We start from the raw sequence: 18,926 nt of genomic DNA, 5'->3' as shown, positions 1-18,926 counted from the left end.
ACGCAAACAAGACTGCAATACTCCATCCATCATGTGACATCACCTGCACTAGCCAGGAACCCGAAGTTGTCTTCTATGGTGCAATCCTTACTGTTCTTCTGCACCGGTGGTTCCACTTTTGCACCTTCTCCCAGGAAATCCGGGGCTCCTGCCCTTCCTGGGGTCTTCGGTGTTTCTTGGACTTGGTCCCCTTCTTTTACAGGTCCTCAGGTCCAGAAATCCACTGTTGGTGTCTTGCAGTCCCTCTTAATTTTTGCATAATCCCGATTGTCGTTTTTCTGTGTCTAAGAGTAAAGTTCCCTCACTTTACTCCTACTTTTCTGGAGTCTGGGGTTAGTTCTATTACTTACCTTTGGGGTTTTCTAGTGCTCCCAGCTCCCCTCTACACACTACACTTGCCTAGGTGGGAAGTCAACATTAGCATTCCACTTTCTTAGTATATGGTTTGTATTCCCCCTAGGCCCATTTCTATGTATTGTATTTTACAGCATTTTCACTGTTTTCTAAGTATTTCTGTGATTATTTATGTGTACTATTGTATATAATAAGTATATTACTTACCTCCTAAGGGAGTATAGTCTCTCATGGTGTATTTGGTATTTGTGTCACCAAAAATAAGTACTTTATTTTTGCAACACTGAGTAATCGCTTTCATGTGTATAAGTGCTGTGTGACTACAGTGTGCATGAGCTTTGCATGTCTCCTAGTTTAGCCCTGGCTGCTCATCCACTCTACCACTAGAGAGCCTGGCTTCTAGAACACTGTCTACACTACACTAATAAGGGATAACTGGACCTGGTATAAGGTGCAAGTACCTGTGGTACCCACTACAAACCAGGCCAGCTTCAATACCACCGTTGGGGTAATTGCACACTGGACCCGGACTGATTCCTTCTCCACAGAGGGAGGTCACTACATGGTGGAGTGGTTGAACAGTAACTGCGAATACATGTAAGAAGCAGAGAAAGCAACCAGCCTCTGGAGAGAGCTTCCATGGAAGGGAGGGGGGCAGCTACACTAGGAGACAGGAGTCAGCCTAAAGCTTTGGGGCAAGAGCATGATGCTAGGCAGAGAGGGGGCTGGACGGATGTTGAAATGTGAATGAGGAATACTCCATGCTCAGATCTAGACTGGCGTAGCACTTAGGGATCTTCAACATATCACCTCATACAGGGATTGAGGTGTTGACTCCTGGGTAAGCGAGGGCCCTGTACTGCACCCATACCCTGTGCTTGAACGTTAATGCAGACTGAGGATGAAGGGGTTCACTCGGTTGCAACAATGGGCAAGCCGCACACTGCGTAAGGAGGACCCCCAGATGCAAGACTGGAGACCACCGGGGAGGGCTGGCCCGAACAGACGGAGGAGCACACGTCCCTGGCTGCACACACAGTGACTATTTTGGAGGCCATTAGAGACACAAACACTTCCTTGGAAATGCAGATTGCTGCAGAGATGAGTGAAGAGGGACTACTGAGGGATGATAACAAAAGTCTGGCTGACTGAGTTAAAGAGACAGAGACCAGCTGTGTTTCACCATGCCAGATGTGAAGGACTTTACACTGAAATGTACTGCCATGCAGAAAGAGGTAAAACTGCTGTCACACAGAGTGGAAGACTCAGAGGGTAGGTCCAGTCGTCAAAATGTCAGGCTAGTCAGGGTACCCGAAAAAAACGGAGGGACCAAACACGGAGCTAGTCGTGGAAGAGTAGTTAAAAAACTGTTTTGGTGGAAAATCCCTCCAGCTTCTTCTCTGTAGAACAACCACATAGAATCCCAGTGTCATCGATTCATTTTAGTGCCTTTCTTTGGCACGTGTATTTTAGCTTAGCTTAGGCCAGATAATATGTTCTATTCTCATTTATTCATTTTAGAATAGATTGCTGTTATTGTGGATGATTTATTTTTCCTAATCAGCTGTTATTTTGCGAGAGCGTTGTTATTAATATTGTGCACAACTTGTTCTCATCATGTTCCTGGCCCAAGGTTGACAGGGAACAGTACAGGACCAACACAGGATAATGTTTGGTGTTGCCACCACAAGAGCACGCACACAGTCTAACACTTAGACACTTGCCCACATCATCCCTATTTCGCAGAACAAAACATGTTTTCCTATAACAAACACCATGTGGGCCAAAAGGGGCTGAGAGGGGTAATTCCGACCAGGATATCCAATTATGCTGCATGCCATTTTAAAACTGACCTCAGCCTTGTCTCTGCCAGCCAGCTAAGGAGACGTTCATTTTAAGGTAAAGGGGTGGGTGCTCCTCTCATGAACTATGTATGGATATATTGGCCTATCACCACTGTGGTCTCGCTAGAAGCTAGACTCTAGGCATAATGTAAGAATTCTACAGACATGTTCATTGCAATATGTTGGGATTGTTCATCTTTTTCTAATTAAGCATCACAATAGTTAATTTTGTTATGCCTCATTATCCTAATACTTGCAGCTCATATATTTTATCATAGATTACAGTCTTTTCAATAGATGTATTGAAAACCATCTTCCATCTCTTCATTGCCTGTGTGTGTGTATGAGATCTTTGCTGTAAGATTTGTTGTAAGATCTGTCACCACCATTTCCCTGAAAGATCATTTGTGTGTCATGCGATAGGCTGCCACAAGTCACCTTTCCTTTTTGGACTGAATGAGGTGCTACTAGCAAGCGAGAAGGGTTGGGTTAAAATCCGCCAACGGCTGTGGGAACGACTCAGTCGCCCACAAGTGGTGGCGCTGCCGCCCTGAATCCAGCAGTCTCATTCAAACAAGAGCCCTACTACACCCCCATCCACCACCACCCATGACCTCCCTGCCCATGACACTTTGCGAGTCATGATGATGATGATGATGACCCCTCCCAACTGCGACATGGTACAATCAGGTACTGCAGTGTTGGCTGTGCAATGTGCGTCTGCTTCTTTTAATGCAGCATTTACAAAGCTTTCAATGGATTGCAAACCAAGAAAACAAGGTGTCTTTCTTTTCCCTCTCAGTGCCCACTCAGTCACCCCCCTTAGTACTGCACTCCTTTATGCGTTCCTAAGTCTGTCCACATTAAAGAAAAAAATTTTGGCATGTATCAGATGTTACAGCCCAGGCAAGTGGTTCATACTGCATACTTCATATGCCTTCCGTAATGGATTTACGCCTTTTCAAATGTGACATTCTTCAGCTTTCATTTTCAGCTACGTCGACTGATTAAGCCTAAGCTACATCATCAGTGAACCGCTGCTCCCAGTATTCTAGAGCAAAACCTCTATCGTGCCTACCCAGACTTCCCCTGCACCTCACACTGCTGCCACAGACTAAGGGCCTGATTTAGAGTTTGGCAGAGAGGGTTACTCCACCACAAGCGTGACGCATATCCCATCGGCCCCATTATGAATTGTAATACGTTGTGACGGAGCAGCCCCTCTGCCAAACTCTAGTCTAAAATCTAAATCAGTCCCTAAGTCAAGCTCTTTATCTTCCCTTACTGCCAAGTGAAAGTATTTGATTTAAATAATTTGTGTGAGGGCGAGGCCAGGAAGTAAAGCAGGATTAAGTGTCTGTGATTTAATGTTTTGCGTATGGGATACTCTGTGACGAATGTGACCAATACAATCTATATATCCCATTCCTTTCCCTATATTACAGTGCATCATTTATTCCACCATCTACTTACGTCAGACAGGATATCTATTATTCCCATGTTATACATGACATATGTGACATGTAATCGTCATCTGCCTTTATAGAGCCAAGGCAGAATTGAAAGGTTTTTGGAAAAGAGCAGGGCCATTGGAATCCAAAATATTTTTTTGTTCATTGCCGCTGCCCCATCTGCAGACTGCAGAGAGTAGCACATTTGTACCCGGTGTGTTAGCTAGCACGCTTCCAGTCCTTTAGCACAAGAATAGAATACTTGTACTCCATAGTGGATGATGTCTTACTCATTAAACAGAGTTCTTTTTAATTTTTCCACAAAAAGTGTCTGTGTGCTTTACTTTTTTAGGAAATCCTTTACCAGAAAACAAATCACTCTTTTTTGGTTAATCTTAAACTGTCTCATTTTAGCCAGTCAATGGTTTTATGTGAGGCATGTGTTGTTAAAATAATGTCCCTCCCTGTGACTGACTTTCCTAATCATCACATCAAAAGTTCCAATGGCCCTAGGGGGCCAGCAGCAATGTACTTATATTGTGCCACTATGTAGTTTAAAAAACAAGCGTTTGCAATGAACATTCTTTACAATTTGTCTTTTTTCCTTCTTGATATACCTAATCCTGCTAGTACATCACCACCACCGACCTGGCAGGAGATCGTGGCCTGGCTCTGCCGGCAGAGGGTGGAGGCCCCCAGGGCACATTACCAGTGGCTGGTGGACAAAGAGAAGAAGTAGAGTTCCTCCTTAAACTCAGGTGGTTCACCCTGAAGTTGGTCAGCTAACACACTTGGGGGCATATTTATACTTTTTCACGCAAAACTGCGCTAACGCAGTTTTCCTTGAGAAAGCATACCGCCGGCTAGCGTCATTCCAGGACGCCAGCCAGGCGGCATATTAATGGAATGATGCTAGCCGGTGGTAAGGACCGGTTAGCGTCAAAATAAATGCTGCTAACTGGGTGGGGGAGGCGAAGGGGAAACAGGAGGTTGTGCGTCAAAGAATGGTGCTAGTCAGGTTAGAGTCCGAAAATGACTGTAACCTGACTAGCATCATTCTTTGACGCACAACTCCCATGGACATGACTCCTGTCTAAGTAAAGACAGGAGTCATGCCCCATAGCCCAATGGTCATGCCCAGGGGACTTATGTCCCCTAGGCAAGCCCATTGTGCCCAGTGCCTTGTGGGGGGCCCAAGTTAGGCCCCCCTATGGCACTTAAAAAAAAGTATTGTAAATATTTACCTCTACTTACCTGTACTTACCTGGGATGGGGTCCCCCATCCTCTGGTGTCCTCCTGGTGTGGGTGGGGGTGTCCCTGGGGCTAGGAAGGGCACCTGTGGGCTCTTTCCATGGTCTCTGACCATGGAAATAGGCCCACAGGTCCCCTAATGCCTGCCTTGACCCAGGCCTTAAATAATGGCGCTAAGCAAGCTTAGCACCATTATTTAAGGCCCTCACCCCCCGTGCGTGATATTGGCACGAAGGGATAAATATGGCACTAAGGCCATAGCAGCATTTTTTTCCCAGGAACGCCTACCTTGTAACTCATTGACGCAAGCTAGTTGCCTGCAAACAAAAAATGTTGCAAACTCTATAACTTTGGCGCTAGACGTGTCTAGCACCAAAGTATAAATATGGAGTCCAGTTTGTGATGAATTAGTATAAAAAAATTACGCTAATTTGCAAACCGAGAATAAATATGCCCCTTAATTCTGCCCAATCATCTTCCTCTTCCTGTGCTGTTTCAGCAACGGTGTAATCAGGTGGTATGAAATCTTGGTTCATTTTCATCATGGTCAATCTCTACATGTTTTGAGATGAGAGACTGGTCCTTCTCACTGTAACAACTGTGCCAGCTGCACTGAAAAAATGCTCAGCAGACACACTGGTGACAGGACAAGCCAGATACTTTAATGCCAGCCTGCTGATCTCTTCCCATACCAATGCATCAATGGGTTTGATCCACATAGACCTCTTGTGAGTTATCCAGATACACCTGAAACATAAACTGAATGGTCATTGGTACTGCCAGAGTAGAGGTTGGGTCTGATTCTTCTGAGGCTGCCGGTGTTCTTGTTGCTGGTGTTTGTGCTGTGAGACAAGACTGCCCTCTCTGGAAGTTGAAGATGGCACCCCAGAACTGATGAGTGGGACTCAAAGGGCCTGATTATGAGTTTTGGCACTCCCAACGTGGGACCGCCAAACTTGCGCGGAGGACACCACCACCATGGTGGTGGCGTCTCCCCCACTCTATTACAATGTTTCCATTGGTCTGACCAGGCTGACTGGTGGAAACATTGAAATAGAGCGTTCCCGCTGGTCTGACTGGCAGGAACTGTGCTACGGGATAGCACTCGGCTCCCTTAAAGAAGCAAAGTGCTATCTTGTAGCACAGAGGGGGCCGTCCAGCACCCTCGGAATGCGCACTGTCTGCATATTCCGAGGGTGCTGGCGGAGGGTCCCTGCACTGCACATGCCATGGGCATGGGCAGTGCAGAGGCCCCCCTATGGCCTCCTGCTTTTGTTCTTCACCAGCCTTTTCAGGGTGAGGAAACCTCCATGAAAAGGCTGGCAAAGAACAAGGTTGTAATCAGCAGGGTGGTGCTGAGTTCAGCGCTGCCCTGGCTGATTACAACCAAGATCACTATCAGCCCATCAGGATCTTGGATCCTGGTGGAGATGGAGGTCTTTTGGCAGGTCAGCTTCCGTGGTCCAACCGTTGCGGCGAGTTTGGCAGTCTTGTGACCGCCAGTCTCATAATCAGGCCTTAAGTTCTAACTGTTCTTATTGTATTTTGAAACATCCAGTTCAGAAAAAGGAATGAAAGTGTGCAGCATTTTTTTTATACCATGGATCAAGTAGTATGGCACAGATGTACTCTTTAGACGAAACAATGTCATTTTGCAACCTTGCATTACAAGCCAAGCGGAAGATTAATCTCTCAACCAAGGCATGCGCTTCTGGGTTTTCGTTCACACCTGCGAGTGTGAACCTTGCAGACACCTTCTTTAGCTAATCCTGTAGCAGATGCACCAGCAGGATGGCTTGGCCCATTGTACTGTTCTCCTTGCTGACTTCTCATGTGAAGATCTCAAAAGGGAGTAGCATCTGTGTCAGGCATTTGACTAGGCCCCATTGGTCCGCAATCCATGGTCATAGCTTTCCCAATGGCATTACCTCCTCTTTGAATGACATAGTCATTGATCTGTCTATACTGCTCAAATAGACGTTGCAACATGTAATAGGTCGAGTTCCAACGTGTTGGCACCTCCAGTATCATGGCTCTAACGGGTGCTCTCTTACCATGCTGAATAATCCACAACTGCTTCCGGGCTTTAAAAGAATGGCTGAAACTAGTGCGCATTCGTCTGTGTGTGGTCAGTATGTTGCTGACTATGTCTTCTTTTTTTAGAGAGTATTCCACAACCAGGTGGATGCAATGCACAAAACACAGGACCCTGAAATAGTCACAGTCTGCCATGGCCTTGACTATGTTACTGGCATTGTATGTAGCAACAAATCCTATTCGGAGACCCCTAGGTTGCAGCCATTCAGACACCTTGCTGTTAAATTCATCCATGATATTTGCAGCTGTATGTGAGTTCTCCATGGCAAACATGGCTTCTGTTGAATGCTCCTAAAATTAAAACTTTCTTCAGGGCCAAAACCTGTAGATAGCTTTTGCTTTACCCCCAGAAAAGAGATCCAGTGTGCAGTGATGCACATGTGATCAGCCGCCTGACAACTGGTACACATTTCTGTTGTCAGGTGGATAGTGCGGAAAACACTTCGCTGCAAAGCTTGTCCAACAAATTGCAGCACATCATGATGCAGTGCTGGAACAGATACTCTGGCAAAATAGGTCTGACTTGAAACCTTCCATTTCAGGCAGAGGGCTGCCAAAAACTCTAAGAATCCTACTCTTTCCACAAAAGAAAAAGGGAGGAGGTCCAGCTCTAACATTTTTGCCAGCTTCCCATTGTACAGACATGCCGTTGGGTGGTTGCGGTTGTACGGCCCCTCCTGCCTAAACATGCTTGTAACAGTAGCCTGGATTTTCTTCTTTTCTGGGTCCACTGATGCAAGCCACTTTCAAGACGTAGGTGGTGGTAGACTCAATATGCGTCATGAGGCAATCACCATATGCTGTGGTGTCCCCATCTGACTTTAAGTCTTCCTGTGTGTAGGAGGCTGGCCTGGCTTGTAGTGGGTACCAAAGGTACTTACACCTTGTGCCAGGTCCAGTTATCCCTTATTAGTAGAATAGAGGTGTTTCTAGCAGCTTGGACTGATAGAAGGTAGCTATGGCAAAGTAGCTTAGACTGAACTAGGAGACATGCCAAGCTCCTACTATACCTCCTAGTTCAGCCTAAGCTGCTTTGCCATAGCTACCTTCTACCAGCCTAAGCTGCTAGAAACACCTCTTCTACACTAATAAGGGATAACTGGACCTGGCACAAGGTGTAAGTACCTCTGGTACCCACTACAAGCCAGGCCAGCCTCCTACAAGTATCTCTTGCCCTAATACCTAATACCTTATCGAACCTCCCACCAGTAATGGGCCACTTTCCTTGTGGCCAATGTGCAGCGTGCCCACTTAAGAAACATTCCAAAACTCTAGACCTGGGCCTCCTCACCCCATGGGAAAAGCATACGCACACAAACTGCAATTCTGAAAATGTGGTCTACCTGATTGAATGTCTGTGCAACCTAAGGTACATAGGTCTGATGACATGAAAAGTGAAAATCAGGATAGGAGAGCACAGGAGCATTATCCGCTGTTCAAAGGCCTCTACTAGACTTACAGCCCATTTTTTAGAGAATATGCATACCAATAATGAAATGTCTTGGACGATCATAGAGAAAATTTCAAACCTGTAAGGGAGCATGAGGTCCTCATCCTCGGAAACACCCCATCCGCCTGGGACGACTCCTGGTGGCCCACGGCCCTTGGCACCGCACCAACCCCCTCAGACCACGCACGCACCCTCGGATTCATCCTGGACCCACTTCTCACCATGACCAAACAAGTCAACGCCGTATCATCCTCCTGCTTCCTCACCCTCCGCATGCTCCGTAAGATCTTCCGTTAGATCCCCGCTGACACCAGAAAGACCGTGACCCACGCCCTCGTCACGAGCCGTCTGGACTACGGCAACACCCTATACGCAGGAACCACAGCTAAACTCCAGAAACGCCTGCAGCGAATTCAAAATGCCTCCGCCTGCCTCGCCTCGACATACCCCGCAACAGCCACATCTCCGCCCACCTGAGACACCTGCACTGGCTTCCCGTCAACAAAAGGATCACCTTCCGGCTCCTCACCCACGCACACAAAGCCCTCCACAACAAGGGACACGAACAACTCAACCGTCGCCTCAGTTTCTATAAGCCCACCCGTCAACTTCGCTCCGCCAACCTCGCACTCGCCGCTGTCCCTCGCATCCGCCGCACCACGGCAGGTGGGAAATCCTTCTCCTACTTGGCGGCCAAGACATGGAATTCCCTCCCCACCAACCTCAGGACCACCCAGGACCACCTCGCATTCCGGAGGCAACTCAAGACCTGGCTCTTCGAGCAGCAGTAACCCCTTCCCCCTCCTTGAGACCCTCACGGGTGAGTAGCGCGCTTTATAAATGTTTTTGATTTGATTTGAAGCCCCTCTTGGAAAAAGAACAAAGTTGAATTTATGGAATAAAAATGCACAGTTTCTGCCTCAATGAGGAGATCCCATGGAACTACCTTAATTCCTCGCATTAAACACTGTAACAGCTTTACCATGACCTTTATCTTCCCACCTGCTACCTAAGAAGAGCATCATTAGGTCCCCGTGTATGGTTTATTCAAGTGTTGAGTGAACTAATACGCTAGTTTTTCAAGGGCAATAGGTTTCGCCTTTCAAGATATTTTTATAGTCATCGCTCAAGAGGTCCCCTCTGAAGACCAAAATCCAGCATAATATAGACCAGAAATAATAACTTCTGTGTCTGTAAATTACACAATTTCTTGTAAACACAACATCACCTGTCTTTCTGATAAAACGTGGTCATGCTTCAAGCAATTACTCATGACCCGTGTTACATCAGTGTTGAGATTTGCAGTATCAAACCAGTTTGTTCTTCCCTTTTGTTTCCCCCCTTTTTCTCCTTCTTCCTCGAAACTTTTTTTCTTGTTATGAAATATTTGTTGGTATTTTTTAATTCAAAATTTCCAGCACAGTTTAATATACTGATACATATATGTTGCATATTTTCTGTGTGAAAGGCATGCTATCCTTGAGGACGTGGCCAGGGGATCTTGCCCCCAAGGATTTCATCAATAACTTGCCAATGTCAGCTTTCTTTTTAGTATTACCCATCTGTCTGTAAGGAAAAGCGTTTTTTTCTTTAAGTTTAATTTTATGAGGGTGTTTATTAAATCCCTTGGCAGTGTGTGATTACAGGGACAGGGTCCCCGCTCTCGAGTAGCAGGACCACTATCCCAACTGGGGTAAGTGAGAGTGTGAATGCTGATGCTTTTTCCTCTTTTGTGTGTTTACTCCACTTGTCAGTACATTACCTAAGCATGGATTGTATTTAATGCATAACTATGAATGGACACGAAATACTTGTGTAATCTAGAATATGCAACGCACAGTGTGAAATACCAGCTGCTATTCTTTCAATTGTTATACTGCTGAGTACAGCATGACACATCTTTCTGAATTGCTCATGTCTTGGCACCACCCATGTGATGACAAATATCATCAAACAGCGCCCTTAGAGCAGACAATGTCTACCTTATGTTTTCCTTTTCCACATGGTGATTTCCACATAATACGAAAGCTGTATATTAAAGTTATTTGATGCTTTGTTATTTCTGTTACAGGAACAATGATGCCATATTGAGGCGAGTGATTTAAACTTACATTGCGTGTGATTTTAGGACTGCATGCTTTATGTACAGGCCACTAATTACTGAATGTACACTACACCGGGCATTGAATATCCTTAAGTCCCGAAGAAAGCCCTGGACCTGATAGGCCGTAGTATAGGGGCTGAAGCATGTCAGCAATCATTTTAGGGTTATAGGATGGATCATTATATCCTAAGTACCCCATTTATTGATTTTTTAAACCATATACTCTCAGACCACAAATAAGGGGATACCTTGGTCTGTTTGAGCTATTTTTATTGTTTGCCCAGTAGAACTAGTATTGAAAGCGCTCCTTGGAATATGGTTCAGCCCATCCTGACCAGGGAGGACCCGATGAAGAAGCATGAGACTATTAGAGTGTGTGAAGGTCATATTAAAAGAAGGAAGAGTCTCCACCGCTTCATTATACACTGACTGCGTTCCCATGTGGGCTAGGATCTTTCTCATAGAGCCAGACCTCAACCTAACACACCACACCACCAAATTGACAAGAGCATCCTCCATTAAACTACACTGTCTGAAAAAGCTAATCCCAATATTGACATCAAACCTCTTTACATTGCTGCCTCAATGTCTCGTGCCTAGATGCCAAGAATGCAGCAGGCTCCATAGGGTGTGTCTCAATGATGTGACTCCTGCTCATGGCCGTATCTGTAGTAGTTTTACTCTTTTAACTATGCTTCAAGCACAATCCTGCAAGTTGTCTCCTTGGACCTACTGTGGATCTTATTCGGAGACTTGATGGTTCTCTCCACCGTCACAGCCTCTGTGGGGGATGTTTCTTCTCAATCCCGTCCCTTCAGTGGTAACAGCCAGCCACCTTGTTGCCTGTTTTCCAATGGTCACCATCCCTTTAACCATTCCAAAGACTCTTCAGGTGTGCAGAAGGACCAGCATTTTCCTTCTGACAGAACTTTAAGTTTGGGGGGGATCATCATATCCTGTAGGTTGGGCTTTACCTTATCAGAGGATCTTCCTGTACTTCCTGAGTATAATCCAGAAAGTTCATAATGGAATGGTTCTCGAATTGTAGTAGATCGCATAGGCAAGCCAACCCTATGTTTGCGCCCTGACTCGGAAGTTCATGATACATGCTATAATGGGCCGTGATCCCATCTCATGTCTTAGCGCTGCACTTGACACTCAGTGAGCTCATTTTATTTTGAAGTGTGAGGATAGGTCTTCTGGTTTCAGTATAGTTTGTACAATGTTCTAGACAGAGTTTGGTACTGTTGTTGCCCCATCTTTTCTTTTCTGGAAAGCCCACAATCAGTATGTTGTTGTGGTGGAATCACTCCTCCACATCTTCCACCCTGGCATGGAGGTGACGGGTGGTCTTCTGAAGTATTTGTACTAACTTCAGCACCATTCTGATGGATCCAGCGTGACCCCATTGAGCAGATCCCTGACCCAGCTCTCCCCATGCTGCTGCATCGCTCCTACTCCTGTCTTCTCTTTGTTTCTTCAGCTCCTTGAGACTCTCATAGGTGATTTTCCGAGCTTTATAAATCCTTGGTTGATTGATTGCTTTCTCCTTGTTTTCCTCCTAGTTTCTTATGTGCCTTCTCCTTGCTTTTCCCTTGTTTTCACTGCTTTCTCCTTGCCTTTCCAACCATTTTTGTGTGCCTCGCTCTATTTTTTACCTGTTTTGTGTGTGCCTTCTTCTTGCTTTTTCCCCTGTTTTTTGTGTGCCTTCCCCTTGCTTGTCCCTCATTTTCACTGCTTTCTCCTTGCTTTATTCCTCATTTTTTGCTTGCCATCTCCTTGCTTTTTTCCCACATTTTTTGTGTGTCTTCTGTTTGCTTCTTCCACCATTTTCTGTGTCTTCTCCTTGCTTTCACCTCATTTTCACTGTTTTCTTCTTGCTTTTCCCTTGCTGCTTCTGCATGCCACCTGTTATTTCCCACTTCCTGCCTAGCCCCAACCACTGCCTCCCAGAACCCCTCCTCCTCTCATGACCAACTTAATGGAGGCCGCAGCACAACCCCATTGAGCAGGTCCCAAGCCCAGCTCTCTCCATGCTGCTGCTTCCCTCTTCCTCCTGTCTTATCCTTGCTATTTCAGTGCTTTGAGACCCTCATGGGTAATTTGCTGTGCTTGATTGATTGATTGATTCAGTGTGATTGTTGATTGTGCTCACCTTGTAGAATCTAGCTACAATTTTCCCGACATCTGTCCGGAGCTAGTAAATGCCCAACATCACCTTGCAAATTTTATTCACCAGGGCTGATCTGGTTCCCATAATCCCCACCAGCAATTCCTTGAGTGAGGATCTTGTTCCTAACTGTTCACTTGTTTGGAGGGCCCTCCCATTTCTGCATCTTGCATGTTTCTCCACCCCAGAATGCATTATTTTCCAATTTGTTGCTTTGTTCCGTTGTTTGACACTTATTGGAAAATCATGAGTGTTCTAACCCCTGGGGGGGTCTGCATACATCTCACACTGGAACTGCTGTGATGGTTGCATGGTTACTGCTCCTTATGCTACAAATGACTGAGAAAGTGAGGAGGTGTACAGAGAGACCCACCTGGGACCATCTGACTGCTGGGTCCCTCCTTGATCTTTACCAATTTCTCTGTCTTTGCCTCACTATGTGTGCCAATGGTATTTTCAACAGCTTTCCAGAAGTCCCTTTTGGAACCATAGACTTTCACCCGGTTTTTGTTTCAACAGACTTCACAGGAGGCTTTCAGGATTAGGCACTGCCTCTGTGTTCCTTCACTCCCAAATGGGAACTGAAGGGCCCGTGGGAGGGCTGCTGTTATCGGTTGTGGCGTGTTGGGCTCAGTTTGTTTAGTGCATCCAGTGGCCAGGAGGATCTCAGTCTGTTTCCTTTGGGGCTGTCTCAGCAATCCCACTCATCACAGCCCGGCATACAATCTTTGTCATCGACTGTTGCTGAATGTGCTCCAAACAACATGCCAGCAGCAGAATATTACCTTTTTTCCCCAAGGTGATTCCAGCAGTCCCGGTGACTCCTGTTACCTGCTGCCACCTGATCCTGCCTGCTACGCTGGAGAAACTATGGAAAAGTGTTGGTTCCAATCTTCATCAGCTGGAAAATACTCACTGTGCACCATCTTCCTTCAATGTTGTAACCACGCCCCCATACTTGTCAACCTTTTAACTTAAAATTGTAGGTACTATGAAGCCTTTAAGAGGTTGATCCTGTTAAGGTGAATGGACTACAATCTCTTTTTGCATCGTGTTCAAAGTTTAAAATGGGTGTGAACCCAGTACAGTCTATCAAGGCATTTTGTTTTCTAAGTAAATGAATGCCAGTGAAAAGAGGGTAACATCCACTAAATGCGGATGACTTTACAGGTATTGTATGTGGCTAGCATGTGGTCAAGAATAATTATCACTTGATTCATAATAGAAAAATGGGTACGAGTGTAGCTTGTTGAATTTTAAGCTAAGGACACTGTCACAGAGACTGGATGATGTCATTAGTAATTTCATCAATTATGTAATTTGAGATATCATCAGTGATATCATCAGTGATGTCATTTAGTATGTCATGAACGATGTAATATGTGAGGTTGATGGAGGTGCAAGTTATAGTTAGTTCACAAAACCTTTACTGGTGAACAACAGTAGTTACTTGTTTTCTAAATGTTAGTTCTCATCTGATTTCAACTCCTGTATAACGTCACTTTAACCTTTCCTTTTTTCAGAGATTGACTATTTTTATATATGTTAAGATTTAATTCACAAACCTAATTATACTAATTATAAATGTATATTAACACTTAGTTTTTAGTGCATAAATGTGCTTATTTATCATAATCAAAGTCAACCATGTGCCCAACCCTCTTGTTCAACCTGTGCCCAACCTCGATGGGCTCCCAACCACCTTCTATGCACATCCTTTTGCCATGCACAGTGGGAGGTTGGATGCAGGACCAGTCCTCTGGCCAAGCCCTGTGCCTGTCTTCCTGTGGGCACCCAACCTGTGGGGGGCAGCAAATCCCCACAGTGTATTATGTTTGGCTTTGGGCAGTGGCGGTTGGCTGCAAAGCTCAGGCTGTACCCTGTAACCCACCCTATATTGGTGGCCAAGCCTATTGTGCAATGTTAAGATCTTTGCTTGGCCACGTGGTTTGGCCTCAGGCCAGGCTATGCACTCCACACTCCACACAACCTGTCTTCCGGCACCAGGGGTTGGCTGTAGAGTTTGATGTCTGGCCAGAGCAGCTTTTAACAGTTCATGGACAGCCAACCCCTAATGCACACAGCCACAATCTTGTTACAACATAAGTTGACCATTGAACATGCCCTGTTGCCAGACCCAGTATCCCAAATTGCAAAGGTGGCCATCCCCCACTGTGCATGGGATTTGGCAATGCACAGAAGGGATCGGCTGTAGGGATTGGCCCTGCTCCCAACCAACCATGTGTGGCCAGTGCCCATGTGGGGCTGTTGGCACTTCAACAGCACCCCAAAAACTTGTTTCTACTTTTTTTTATCCACGATTCATAAAACGTGTCAACTCTCTGGGTTCTACCAGCCGGTATAGGATCTGCAAATGTAGCAACACAAGTATATTTTTAATCATTACTTTTTTGCTGACACAGTCCCTTGGGGGACCATCCAAGGCCTGGGGATCGAGGTAGGTTAACCCCATCCCTTTTGCTTTTTGCTTTTGGCTCTGGGAGCAAAAAGAAGGTACTGCAGGGCCCTTCTTCGGGGCTTTGGGTGTTAAGAAAGGGGGAGCCACTCTCCCTGAGTAATCTGTCACATTAAAAACGTGTCTCATACCTTTTCCCATTTCTTAAGAAAACCAGTGTGCCCTCTGGCTATCACCCTGCTATGAAAGAAATAGTTTTCTTTGTTAGACCCTCGACCACTCTAGTATTTTTATTATGACTTTTTCATTTTTCTCCAGCTTTCTGCTTGTCCACCGAGTTGACTAATAGCAGCTGCAACATGAAACGTGCTATGAAAATCTCAAAGTGGATGCACATTTCGGGAATACGAAAAACAGTACTAAAGTTACTAAGAAAACAAACAAAAATGCCTTTTGAATGTAACCTCTGAGCTAACTATAACATTCACAACAAATAAATAACTTAGATTCTGTGTTTGATTGCCTAGCACAACAGCGCCGCCTTAGGATCACAAACATACTGCAGATGTCCTTCATGTAATCTTCCGCCTATGCAGTCCCACGAGAAAAACAAATGTTACAAAAATCATGTGAAATAAACTCATCATTTCAAGGTCTGATTCAGAACATAGTCCGCAGGGTGGACAATCTGGGGGAGTTTGTGATTGAGGAGGACTAGGACTTTTGACCTCACCTCTATTTCTTGAGTAAATCAAACCAGCAGTGACTGTCCTCCCCAAAACAAGAAACTCACTATTTTGAATTTCTCGTCTAATCACTGTCACAGATTCCCCACTAAAGGATGAAATACACAAACTGCCTGGAGTAAACAGTCTTTAACTCAGCTGTCTCCTCAGGTAGTGAAATAAAGTTTACTTACCGTCTGGATTCACAGACACGTCCAGGAAAGAGCTGTGTTTCTTGTCTGCTGGCGCAGATCCTGTTTTGAAAGTTTTTTCTCTGTAGCTTTCAAGTAGAATATTTATTCAGTTAGAATGGTGACGAACAAAACACTTCTAATCATTGACTTGTAGCTCTGAAGAGAGAAAAACAAGGCAAATGATTATGTATAGTCTGGTTTGCAGTAGACTCCACCTACTCTCCACCCACTCTCCACCCACTCTCCACCTCTCCACCCACCTTTTACCACCTCTTCTACCTGAGAAAATGCAAGTTACATGCTTTCTGACTATACAGAAACCTAAATATAAACAGAAGCAAACCCAAACAGAAATACAGGCAGATGCAGCAACCAGGAACAACACTCACACATAAATATAGAGTGAAATACTGACACAAGCAGATTCACAGAAGCAAGCACACGCAGACCTGGGCACACAGACTCACACTCACGCTCACACATAAATATAGAGTGAAATACTGACAGTAGATTCACAGAAGCAAGCACACACACACCTGGGCACACGGGCTCACACTCGTGCTCACACATAAATATAGAGTGAAATACTGACAGTAGATTCACAGAAGCAAGCACACACACACCTGGGCACACAGACTCACACTCACGCTCACACATAAATATAGAGTGAAATACTGACAGTAGATTCACAGAAGCAAGCACGCACAGACCTGGGCACACGGGCTCACACTTGTGCTCACACATAAATATAGAGTGAAATACTGACAGTAGATTCACAGGAGCAAGCACACACACACCTGGGCACACGGGCTCACACTCGTGCTCACACATAAATATAGAGTGAAATACTGACAGTAGATTCACAGAAGCATGCACACACACACCTGGGCACACAGGCTCACACTCGTGCTCACACATAAATATAGAGTGAAATACTGACAGTGACACAAGTAGATCCACAGAATCAAGCACACACAGACCCGGGCACACAGGCTCACACTCGTGCTCGCACATAGAGTGAAATACTGACACAAGTAGATTCACAGAAGCAAGCACACACAGACCTGGGCACATGGGCTCACACTCATGCTCACACATAGGTATGCATTGGCACACATTAACATTAGCACTGACAAAAATAGTCACAAACAGAGTAAGAGAAAAAGAGACCCACACATACTCAACAGAGCATAGAAAATTATTGACACGCTTATAGAAACACACACTAATAGGCATGAACAGACTAACAGAAGCAAACACAAGCAAATACATGTAGAACAAACAAACGCTGTTCCCATACTGGCCCTCTTTCACTTGAAGCAGTCTGTAGGTTTATTCACTGGTGTTCAGGAGACTCGTATTTGGTGTTCAGAACTATTCATTCAATGAGATTCTTATTTAGCATAGCCCTTCTTACCTATTATTGAGACTTCACAAAACAACAATGCAGACCACTTTGGGCATGCTCAGCCAGCTGTAATTGTAGTAGGACCATGTAGGATTTCTATTGCAACACATACAAAGTTCTACCTCCAGGCGTCAAGGTGCCTAAGTGGAACATCAGACCCTGCCCACTTCCTTACACTTAGATTCGGCGTCCAGTAGCTTCTGTCAAAGCAGCTCCGTACTTGCTGAAGCATTGGCACTGCGGGGGAAGCCAGGTAGCCCGTAAGGGCTTTGTATAAAAAAAAAAAAAAAAAAAGTAGGGACCACGGGGGGAGCCCTTGAGGGCTCCCTCGTAGTCCCACTTAGCCCGTAAAGGGCTTTATAATAAAATTAAATAAAAAAAAAAGGGGCCATGGAAGATCCCTTAAGAGCTCCACCTGCAGTCCCTACTTTTAATACATGTCAGACACCCTTATAGCTCAGTGTGAAGGTCGAAAACCTTCACACTGAGCTATGGAGGTTCGAGTCAAGCTGGACTCATTTTCCCTTTTTTTTTTTTATTATAAATGAAAAAAATAAAAAATATATTAAATACTTTTTGTTGCTAAATCTAACAAAAATATCTCATTCTAAGTATAGGAGATTAAAGCCTAAAAAAAACCTCTTCCTCTCTCACTTTCTCTCTTTCTGTCTCTCTTTCAATCAATTTCTCACACACCCACTTAGACACTTACGCACCCACTCACAGACCCACTCAGACACTCACGCACCAACTCACAGACCAGCTGAGACCGTCTTGCAGCCACTCAGAGACCCGCGCACAGGCTGACGCACCCACTAAAACAATGATGTACGCACTCTCACACCCAGACAGACAATCTGACAGCCACTCTCACCCCCAGATACACCCTCTCACATCTATTCTCACACCCACAGAAGATGCAGCTAACTCCTGCCGCCACAACGAAAGGGCTGTGCACAGCATGGGTTTGGGTGGTTGGGGAGTGATGGCCGCAGGGTCTGGCTGCAGGCCAGATCTTGTGGGCAACCTCCTCTGCGCATGGGTGAAGGACATACACGGTTGAATGCTTATAGGGGGTTGGCCTCAGGGCCTGGCCTAAATGCAGCTGCGCATGGCCAAAGGCCGTGCGCTGTGGTGGTTGAATTAACGTATAGTAATTAAAATTACTATTCGTTAAAAAAACATAGAAATTCACTGAAAAAAACAAAGGTTAAAGTGAGGAAATAGAATAACAAACTAAAGGTTACAGGGATGTTATAGTTAGGAAATAGAATAAAAAAAAACTTAGAAACTCACTGAAAAAAACAAAGGTTACATGGATGTTATAGTTAGGTTCTGAATTTACTCGTACTAAACCATAGAAATTCACAACAAGCACTGGCAAGAAACTATAGAAAATGGTTGGGGCCCTGGGAAGGGCCAAACCACATACTAAAATAGTGGAATGTGAAGTGAAGTCCC

The 18,926-nt window shown here is 45.2% G+C and overlaps 1 protein-coding gene across 3 annotated transcripts in view; it reads right to left on the bottom strand.

The window, feature by feature from the left end:
• LOC138278707 (CD5 antigen-like) overlaps positions 1-16,208 on the bottom strand; it is a 450,781-nt gene extending 434,573 nt beyond the window's left edge. For all 3 annotated transcript variants that reach the window (XM_069219285.1, XM_069219288.1, XM_069219287.1), the window contains exon 1: positions 16,058-16,208. The gene's annotated coding sequence lies outside the window, so the exon portion shown is untranslated. The remainder of the gene's footprint in view (positions 1-16,057) is intronic.
• Between the last annotated feature and the right edge of the window lie 2,718 nt (positions 16,209-18,926).

The sequence above is a fragment of the Pleurodeles waltl genome, unplaced genomic scaffold (assembly GCF_031143425.1).
Source record: "Pleurodeles waltl isolate 20211129_DDA unplaced genomic scaffold, aPleWal1.hap1.20221129 scaffold_54, whole genome shotgun sequence".
Classification (NCBI taxonomy): domain Eukaryota; kingdom Metazoa; phylum Chordata; class Amphibia; order Caudata; family Salamandridae; genus Pleurodeles; species Pleurodeles waltl.
Note: the sequence above shows the minus strand (reverse complement) of the source record. Positions and strands in the feature narration are given on the sequence as shown.